Below are 9,724 nucleotides of genomic sequence, written 5' to 3'. Positions count from 1 at the left end.
CAAGTGTTGTTACTTGATAACGGGATCACATCATTAGGAGAATCATGTGATGGACTAGACCCAAACTAATAGACGTAGCATGTTGATCGTGTCATTTTGTTGCTACTGTTTTCTGCGTGTCAAGTATTTGTTCCTATGACCATGAGATCATATAACTCACTGACACCGGAGGAATGCTTTGTGTGTATCAAACGTCGCAACGTAACTGGGTGACTATAAAGATGCTCTACAGGTATATCCGAAGGTGTTCGTTCAGTTAGTATGGATCGAGACTGGGATTTGTCACTCCGTGTGACGGAGAGGTATCTCGGGGCCCACTCGGTAATACAACATCACACACAAGCCTTGCAAGCAATGTGACTTAGTGTAAGTTGCGGGATCTTGTATTACGGAACGAGTAAAGAGACTTGCCGGTGAACGAGATTGAAATAGGTATGCGGATACTAACGATCGAATCTCGGGCAAGTAACATACCGAAGGACAAAGGGAATGACATACGGGATTATATGAGTCCTTGACACTGAGGTTCAAACGATAAGATCTTCGTAGAATATGTAGGATCCAATATGGGCATCCATGTCCCGCTATTGGATATTGACCGAGGAGTCACTCGGGTCATGTCTACATAGTTCTCGAACCCGCAGGGTTTGCACACTTAAGGTTCGACGTTGTTTTATGTGTATTTGAGTTATATGGTTGGTTACCGAATGTTGTTCGGAGTTCCGGATGAGATCACAGACGTCACGAGGGTTTCCGGAATGGTCCGGAAATGAAGATTGATATATAGGATGACCTCATTTGATTACCGGAAGGTTTTCGGAGTTACCGGGAATGTACCGGGAATGACGAATGGGTTCCGGGTGTTCACCGGGGGGGGGGGGGGGGGCAACCCACCCCGGGGAAGCCCATAGGCCTTGGGGGTGGCGCACCAGCCCTTGGTGGGATGGTGGGACAGCCCAAGAAGGCCCTATGCGCCATAGGAAGAAAATCAAATAGAAAAGAAAAAAAGGGGGAGGTGGGAAAGGAGAGAAGGACTCCACCTTCCAAACCTAGTTGGATTCGGTTTGGAAGGGGAGGACTTCCCCCCTTGTCTCGGCCGACCCCCTTGGGGCTCCTTGAGCCCCAAGGCAAGGTCCCCCCTCTCCCACCTATATATACGGAGGTTTTAGGGCTGATTTGAGACGACTTTCCCACGGCAGCCCGACCACATACCTCCACGGTTTTTTCTATAGATCGCGTTTCTGCGGAGCTCGGGCGGAGCCCTGCCGAGATCAGATCACCACCAACCTCCGGAGCGCCGTCACGCTGCCGGAGAACTCATCTACCTCTCCGTCTCTCTTGCTGGATCAAGAAGGCCGATATCATCGTCGAGCTGTACGTGTGCTGAACGCGGAGGTGCCGTCCGTTCGGCACTAGATCGTGGGACGGATCGCAGGACGGTTCGCGGGGCGGATCGAGGGACGTGAGGACGTTCCACTACATCAACCACGTTCACTAACGCTTCTGCTCTGCGATCTACAAGGGTACGTAGATCGGAAATCCCCTCTTGTAGATGGACATCACCATGATAGGTCTTCGTGCGCGTAGGAAATTTTTTGTTTCCCATGCGACGTTCCCCAACAGTGGTATCATGAGCTAGGTTCATGCGTAGATGTCTTCTCGAGTAGAACACAAAAAATTTTGTGGGCGGTGATGTGTGTTTTGCTGCCCTCCTTAGTATTTTCTTGATTCCGCGGTATTGTTGGATTGAAGCGGCTTGGACCGACATTACTCGTACGCTTACGAGAGAGTGGTTTCATCACTACGAGTAACCCCGTTGCTCAAAGATGACTGGCAAGTGCCGGTTTCTCCAACTTTAGTTGAATCGGATTTGACCGAGGAGGTCCTTGTATAAGGTTAAATAGCAATTCATATATCTCCATTGTGGTGTTTGCGTAAGTAAGATGCGATCCTACTAGATACCCATGGTCACCACGTAAAACATGCAACAACAATTAGAGGACGTCTAACTTGTTTTTGCAGGGTATGTTTGTTATGTGATATGGCCAACGATGTGATGTGATATATTGCATGTATGAGATGATCATGTTGTAATAGTTAATATCGACTTGCACATCGATGGTACGGCAACCGGCAGGAGCCATAGGGTTGTCTTTAAACTAACGTTTGTGCTTGCAGATGCGTTTACTATATTGCTAGGACGTAGCTTTAGTAGTAATAGCATGAGTAGCACGACAACCCCGATGGCGACACGTTGATGGAGATCGTGATGATGGAGATCATGGTGTGACGCCGGTGACAAGAAGATCGTGCCGGTGCTTTGGTGATGGAGATCAAGAAGCGCATGATGATGGCCATATCATGTCACTTATGAATTGCATGTGATGTTAATCCTTTATGCACCTTATCTTGCTTAGAACGACGGTAGCATTATGAGGTGATCTCTCACTAAAATTTCAAGATGAAATTGTGTTCTCCCCGACTATGCATCGTTGCGACAGTTCTTCGTTTCGAGACACCACGTGATGATCGGGTGTGATAGACTCAACGTTCACATACAACGGGTGCAAAACAGTTGCACACGCGGAACACTCGGGTTAAGCTTGACGAGCCTAGCATGTGTAGACATGGCCTCGGAACACATGAGACCGAAAGGTCGAGTATGAATCATATAGTTGATATGATTAGCATAGAGATGCTTACCACTGAAACTATTCTCGACTCACGTGATGATCGGACTTGAGATAGTGGATTTGGATCATGTACCACTCAAATGACTAGAGAGATGTACTTTTTGAGTGGGAGTTCTTAAGTAATATGATTAATTGAACTAATTGTCATGAACATAGTCTAATGGTCTCTGCGAATTATGATGTAGCTTGCGCTATAGCTCTACTGTTTTTATATGTTCCTAGAGAAAATTTAGTTGAAAGTTGATAGTAGCAAACTTTGAAGAGGATTGTCCTCGTTGCTGCGCAGAAGGCTTATGTCCTTAATGCACCACTCGGTGTGCTGCACCTCGAACGTCGTGTGTGGATATTGTGAACATCCGACATACACGTTTCTGATGACTACACGATAGTTCAGTGCAAAATACTTAATGGCTTAGAAGCAAGGCGCCGAAGACGTTTTGAAACGTCACGGAACATAAGTGATGTTCTAAAGAGATGAAATTGTGATTTCATGCTCCTGCCCTTGTTAAGAGGTACGAGACCTCCGACAAGATTCTTTGTCCACAAAATAAAGGAGAAAATCTCAATCTTTGAGCTGTGCTCAGATTGTCTGAGTACGACAATCGCTTGAATCAAGTGGGAGTTAATCTTCGAGATGAGATAGTGATAGTTCTCCAAAGTCACTGCCACCAAGCTGTGAGAGCTTAGTGATGAACTATAAACATATCCAGGATAGATACAATGATCTTTGAGTGATTCACGATGTTTGACACTGCGAAAGTAGAAATCAAGAAGGAGCATCAATAGTTGATGGTTGGTAAAACCACTAAGTTTCGAGAAAGACAAGGGCTAGAAGGGATACTTCGTGAAACGGCAAAACAGTTGTTGCACTAATGAAGAGACCCAAGATTAAACCCAAACCTGAGACTAAGTGCTTCTGTTATGAGGGGAACGGTCACTGAGGCGGAGCAACTCTAGATACTTGGTGGCTGGCAAAAGTCGAAAGAAGTATATTTGATATACATGATGTTGATGTGTACTTTACTAGTACTCCTAGTAGCACGAGGGTATTGGATACCGGTTCGGTTGCCAAGTGATTAGTAACACGAAATGATAGCTACGGCATAAACGGAGACTAGCTAAAGGCGAGGTGACGATACGTGTTGGAAGTGTTTCCAAGATTGATATGATCAAAACGTCGCACGCTCCCTCTACCATCGGGATTGGTGTTAAACCTAAATAATTGTTATTTGGTGCTTGCGTTAAGCATGAACATGATTGGATCATGTTTATTGCAATACGATTATTCATTTAAAGAGAATAATGGTTACTCTATTTTGCTTGAATAATCACCTTCAATGGTTTATTGAATATCGATCGTAGTGCTACACATGTTCATGATATTGGTGCCAAAAGACACGACGTAATGATGATAGTACCACTTACTTGTGGCACTGCCGCTTGAGTCATGCTGGTATAAATTGCATGAAGAGGCTCCATGCTGATGGATCTTTATACTCACTTGATTTTGAATCACTAGTGACATGCAAATCATACCACATGAGCAAGGCCTAGTTTTTCATTGAGATGAAACAAGATAGTAACTTGTTGAAAGTGATACATTTTGATGTATGCAGTCCAATGGGTGCTGAGGCACGCAGTGTATATCATTATGTTCTTACTTCAATGACGATTTGAGCAGATACAAGAGTATTTACTTAATGAATCACAAGTCTGAAATATTGAAAAGTTCAATTCTGTTTCGGAGTGAAGTTCGTCGTAACAAGAGGATAAACTGTCTACGATATGATCATAGAAATGAATATCTGAGTTACGAGTTTTTGGTACGCAGTTAAGACAATGTGGAAATTGTTTCGCAGTTCATGCCACCTGGAACATCATAGTGTGATGATGTGTCTGAACGTCATAGCCACGCACTATTTGGTATGGTGCATGCTATGATGTCTCTTATCGAATTACCACTATCGTTTATGGGTTATGCATTAGAGACAACCGCATTCACTTTAAATAGGGCACCGCGTATTTCCGTTGAGATGACACAGTATATACTGAGGTTTAGAGAAATTGAAACTGTCGTTTCTTGAAAGTTTGGGGCTTCGACACTTATGTGAAAAAGTTTCAGTCTGATAAGCTCGAATCCAAAGCGGATAAATGCATCTTCATAGGATATCCAAAACAGTTGGGTAAATCTCCTATCTCAGATCCGAAAGCAAAGTGCTTGTTTCTAGAAACGGATCCTTTCTCGAGGAAAGGTTTCTCTCGAAAGAATTGAGTGGGAGGGTGGTAGAACTTGATGAGGTTACTGAACCATCACTTCAACCAGTGTGTACCAGGGCGCAGGAAATTGTTCATGTGGCGCCTACACCAATTGAAATGAAAGCTGATGATGGTGATCATCGAGCATCGGATCAAGTTACTACAAGCCTCGTAGGTTGACAAGGTCACGTACTACTGCAGAGTGGTACGGTAACCCTGTCTTAGAGGTCATGTTGTTGAGCAACAGTGAACCTACGAGTTATGGAGAAAGCAATGGTGGGCCCGGATTCTGACAAATGGCTGGAAGCCATGAAATCCGAGAGAGGATCCATGTATGAAAACAAAGTATAGACTTTGGAAGAACTACTTGATAGTCGCATGACTATTGAGTAAAGATGGATCTTTAAAAGGAAGACACACGATGATGGTGATTAGTCACTATTAAGAAAACCTCGACTTGTCGCAAAGATGTTTCTGACAAGATCAAACAGTTGACTATGATGAGACTTTCTCACTTGTAGCGATGCTAAAAGTCTGTTAGAATTATGTTAGTAGTTGATGCATTATTTATGAAATATTGCACATAGGATGTCAAAACATTGTTTCCTCGATGGTTTCCTTGAGCAAACATTGTATGTGATACAACCAGGAGGTTTTGTCGTTCCTAAAGATACTAGCAAGTATGCAAGCTCCAGCGATCCTTCAATGGACTGGTGCAAGCATCTCGGAGTTGGAATATACACTTTGATGTGATGATCAAAGATTTTGGGTTTGTACAAGGTTTATGAGAAACTTGTATTTCCAAAGAAGTGAGTGGGAGCACTATAGAATTTCTGATAAGTATATGTGGTTGACATAGTGTGGATCAGAAGTAATGTAGAATTTTTGTAAAGCATACAAGGTTGTTTGTGTTGGGGAACGTCGCATGGGAAACAAAAATTTTCCTACGCGCACGAAGACCTATCATGGTGATGTCCATCTACGAGATGGGATGAGTGATCTACGTACCCTTGTAGATCGCACAGCAGAAGCGTTAGAGAACGCGGTTGATGTAGTGGAACGTCCTCACGTCCCTCGATCCGCCCCGCGAACAATCCCGCGATCAGTCCCACGATCTAGTACCGAACGGACGGCACCTCCGCGTTCAGCACACGTACAGCTCGACGATGATCTCGGCCTTTTTGATCCAGCAAGAGAGACGGAGAGGTAGAAGAGTTCTCCGGCAGCGTGACGGCGCTCCGGAGGTTGGTGATGATCTTGTCTCAGCAGGGCTCCGCCCGAGCTCCGCAGAAACACGATCTAGAGGAAAAACTATGGAGGTATGTGGTCGGGCAGCCGTGAGAAAGTCGTCTCAAATCTGCCCTAAAAGCCTCATATATATAGGAGGAGGGAGGGGGGCCTTGCCTTGGGGTCCAAGGGATCCCCAAGGGGTCGGCCGAGCCAGGGGGGAGGACTCTCCCCCCCCCCAAACCGAGTCCTACTTGGTTTGGTGGGAGGGAGTCCTTCCCCCTTCCCACTTCTTCCTTTTTTTTCCTTTCCTTTGATTTTTTCTCTCTTGGCGCATAGGGGATTGGTGGGCTGTCCCACCAGCCCACTAAGGGCTGGTGTGACCCCCCAAATGCCTATGGGCTTCCCCGGAGTGGGTTGCCCCCCTCCGGTGAACTCCCGGAACCCATTCGTCATTCCCGGTACATTCCCGGTAACTCCGAAAACCTTCCGGTAATCAAATGAGGTCATCCTATATATCAATCTTCGTTTCCGGACCATTCCGGAAACCCTCGTGACGTCCGTGATCTCATCCGGGACTCCGAACAACATTCAGTAACCAACCATATAACTCAAAATACGCATAAAACAACGTCAAACCTTAAGTGTGCAGACCCTGCGGGTTCGAGAACTATGTAGACATGACCCGAGAGACTCCTCGGTCAATATCCAATAGCGGGACCTGGATGCCCATATTGGATCCTACATATTCTACGAAGATCTTATCGTTTGAACCTCAGTGCCAAGGATTCGTATAATCCCGTATGTCATTCCCTTTGTCCTTCGGTATGTTACTTGCCCGAGATTCGATCGTCAGTATCCGTATACCTATTTCAACCTCGTTTACCGGCAAGTCTCTTTACTCGTTCCGTAATACAAGATCCCGCAACTTACACTAAGTTACATTGCTTGCAAGGCTTGTGTGTGATGTTGTATTACCGAGTGGGCCCCGAGATACCTCTCCGTCACACGGAGTGACAAATCCCAGTCTTGATCCATACTAACTCAACTAACACCTTCGGAGATACCTGTAGAGCATCTTTATAGTCACCCAGTTACGTTGCGACGTTTGATACACACAAAGCATTCCTCCGGTGTCAGTGAGTTATATGATCTCATGGTCATAGGAATAAATACTTGACACGCAGAAAACAGTAGCAACAAAATGACACGATCAACATGCTACGTCTATTAGTTTGGGTCTAGTCCATCACGTGATTCTCCCAATGACGTGATCCAGTTATCAAGCAACAACACCTTGTTCATAATCAGAAGACACTGACTATCATCGATCAACTGGCTAGCCAACTAGAGGCATGCTAGGGACGGTGTTTTGTCTATGTATCCACACATGTAAATGAGTCTTCATTCAATACAATTATAGCATGGATAATAAACTATTATCTTGATACAGGTATTATAATAATAACTATACATTTATTATTGCCTCTAGGGCATAATTCCAACAGTTTGAAAGGGGTTTTCAAAGGAATACCTGGATTGCGCTACTTGAACGTTGAGCATCAAAGATCTATGGAGATAGATCAAAAGCGCTTAATGGAAGTTTCAACAAGATGCATGCCTTGACAAGTTTTTTGAAGGAGTTCAAAATAGATCAGCAAAGAAGGAGTTCTTGGTTGCGTTGTAAGGTGTGAATTTGAGTAAGACTCAAAACCCTACCACGGCAGAATAAAGAGAATAGACGAAGGTCGTCTTCTATGCCTTAGCCGTAGACTCTAAAGTATGCCATGCTGAGTACCGCACCTGATGTGTGCCTTGCAGCAAGTCTGTTAAGAGGTACACAGAGTGATCCAGGATTGAATCACTGATGAGCGGTCAAAGTTATCCTTAGTAACTAAATAGACTAAGGAATTTTTCTCGATTATGGAGGTGGTTAAAGAGTTCGTCGTAAAGGGTTACGTCGATGCAAGCTTTGACACTAATCCGAATAACTATGAGTAGTGAAACGGATTCGTATAGTAGAGTAGATATTTGGAGCATTTCCGAATAGCACGTAGTAGCAGCATCTATAAGATGACATAAAGATTTGTAAAGAACGCACGGATCTGAAAGTTTCAGAACCGTTGACTAAAACCTCTCTCACGAGCAAGACGTGATCAGACCCCAGAACTATATGGGTGTTGGATTCGTTGAAATCACATGGTGATGTGAACTAGATTATTGACTCTAGTGCAAGTGGGAGACTATTGGAAATATGCCCTAGAGGCAATAATAATTAGTTATTATTATATTTCTTTGTTCATGATAATCGTTTATTATCCATGCTATAATTGTATTGATTGGAAACACAATACTTGTGTGGATACATAGACAAAACACTGTCCCTAGTAAGCCTCTAGTTGACTAGCTTGTTGATCAAAGATGGTCAAGGTTTCTTGGCCATAGGCAAGTGTTGTTACTTGATAACGAGATCACATCATTAGGAGAATCATGTGATGGACTAGACCCAAACTAATAGACGTAGCATGTTGATCGTGTCATTTTGTTGCTACTGTTTTCTGCGTGTCAAGTATTTGTTCCTATGACCATGAGATCATATAACTCACTGACACCGGAGGAATGCTTTGTGTGTATCAAATGTCGCAACGTAACTGGGTGACTATAAAGATGCTCTACAGGTATATCCGAAGGTGTTCGTTCAGTTAGTATGGATCGAGACTGGGATTTGTCACTCCGTGTGACGGAGAGGTATCTCGGGGCCCACTCGGTAATACAACATCACACACAAGCCTTGCAAGCAATGTGACTTAGTGTAAGTTGCGGGATCTTGTATTACGGAACGAGTAAAGAGACTTGCCGGTAAACAAGATTGAAATAGGTATGCGGATACTAACGATCGAATCTCGGGCAAGTAACATACTGAAGGACAAAGGGAATGACATACGGGATTATATGAATCCTTGGCACTGAGGTTCAAACGATAAGATCTTCGTAGAATATGTAGGATCCAATATGGGCATCTAGGTCCCGCTATTGGATATTGACCGAGGAGTCACTCGGGTCATGTCTACATAGTTCTCGAACCCGCAGGATCTGCACACTTAAGGTTCAACGTTGTTTTATGCGTATTTGAGTTATATGGTTGGTTACCGAATGTTGTTCGGAGTCCCGGATGAGATCACGGACGTCACGAGGGTTTCCGGAATGGTCCAGAAATGAAGATTGATATATAGGATGACCTCATTTGATTACCGGAAGGTTTTCGGAGTTACCGGGAATGTACCGGGAATGACGAATGGGTTCCGGGTGTTCACCGGGGGGGGCAACCCACCCCGGGGAAGCCCATAGGCCTTGGGGGTGGCGCACCAGCCCTTGGTGGGCTGGTGGGACAGCCCAAGAAGGCCCTATGCGCCATAGGAAGAAAATCAAAGAGAAAAGAAAAAAAAGGGGGAGGTGGGAAAGGAGAGAAGGACTCCACCTTCCAAACCTAGTTGGATTCGGTTTGGAAGGGGAGGACTTCCCCCCCTTGGCTCGGCCGACCCCCTTGG

Source organism: Hordeum vulgare, chromosome 3H (assembly GCF_904849725.1).
Source record: "Hordeum vulgare subsp. vulgare chromosome 3H, MorexV3_pseudomolecules_assembly, whole genome shotgun sequence".
NCBI lineage: Eukaryota > Viridiplantae > Streptophyta > Magnoliopsida > Poales > Poaceae > Hordeum > Hordeum vulgare.
Note: the sequence above shows the minus strand (reverse complement) of the source record.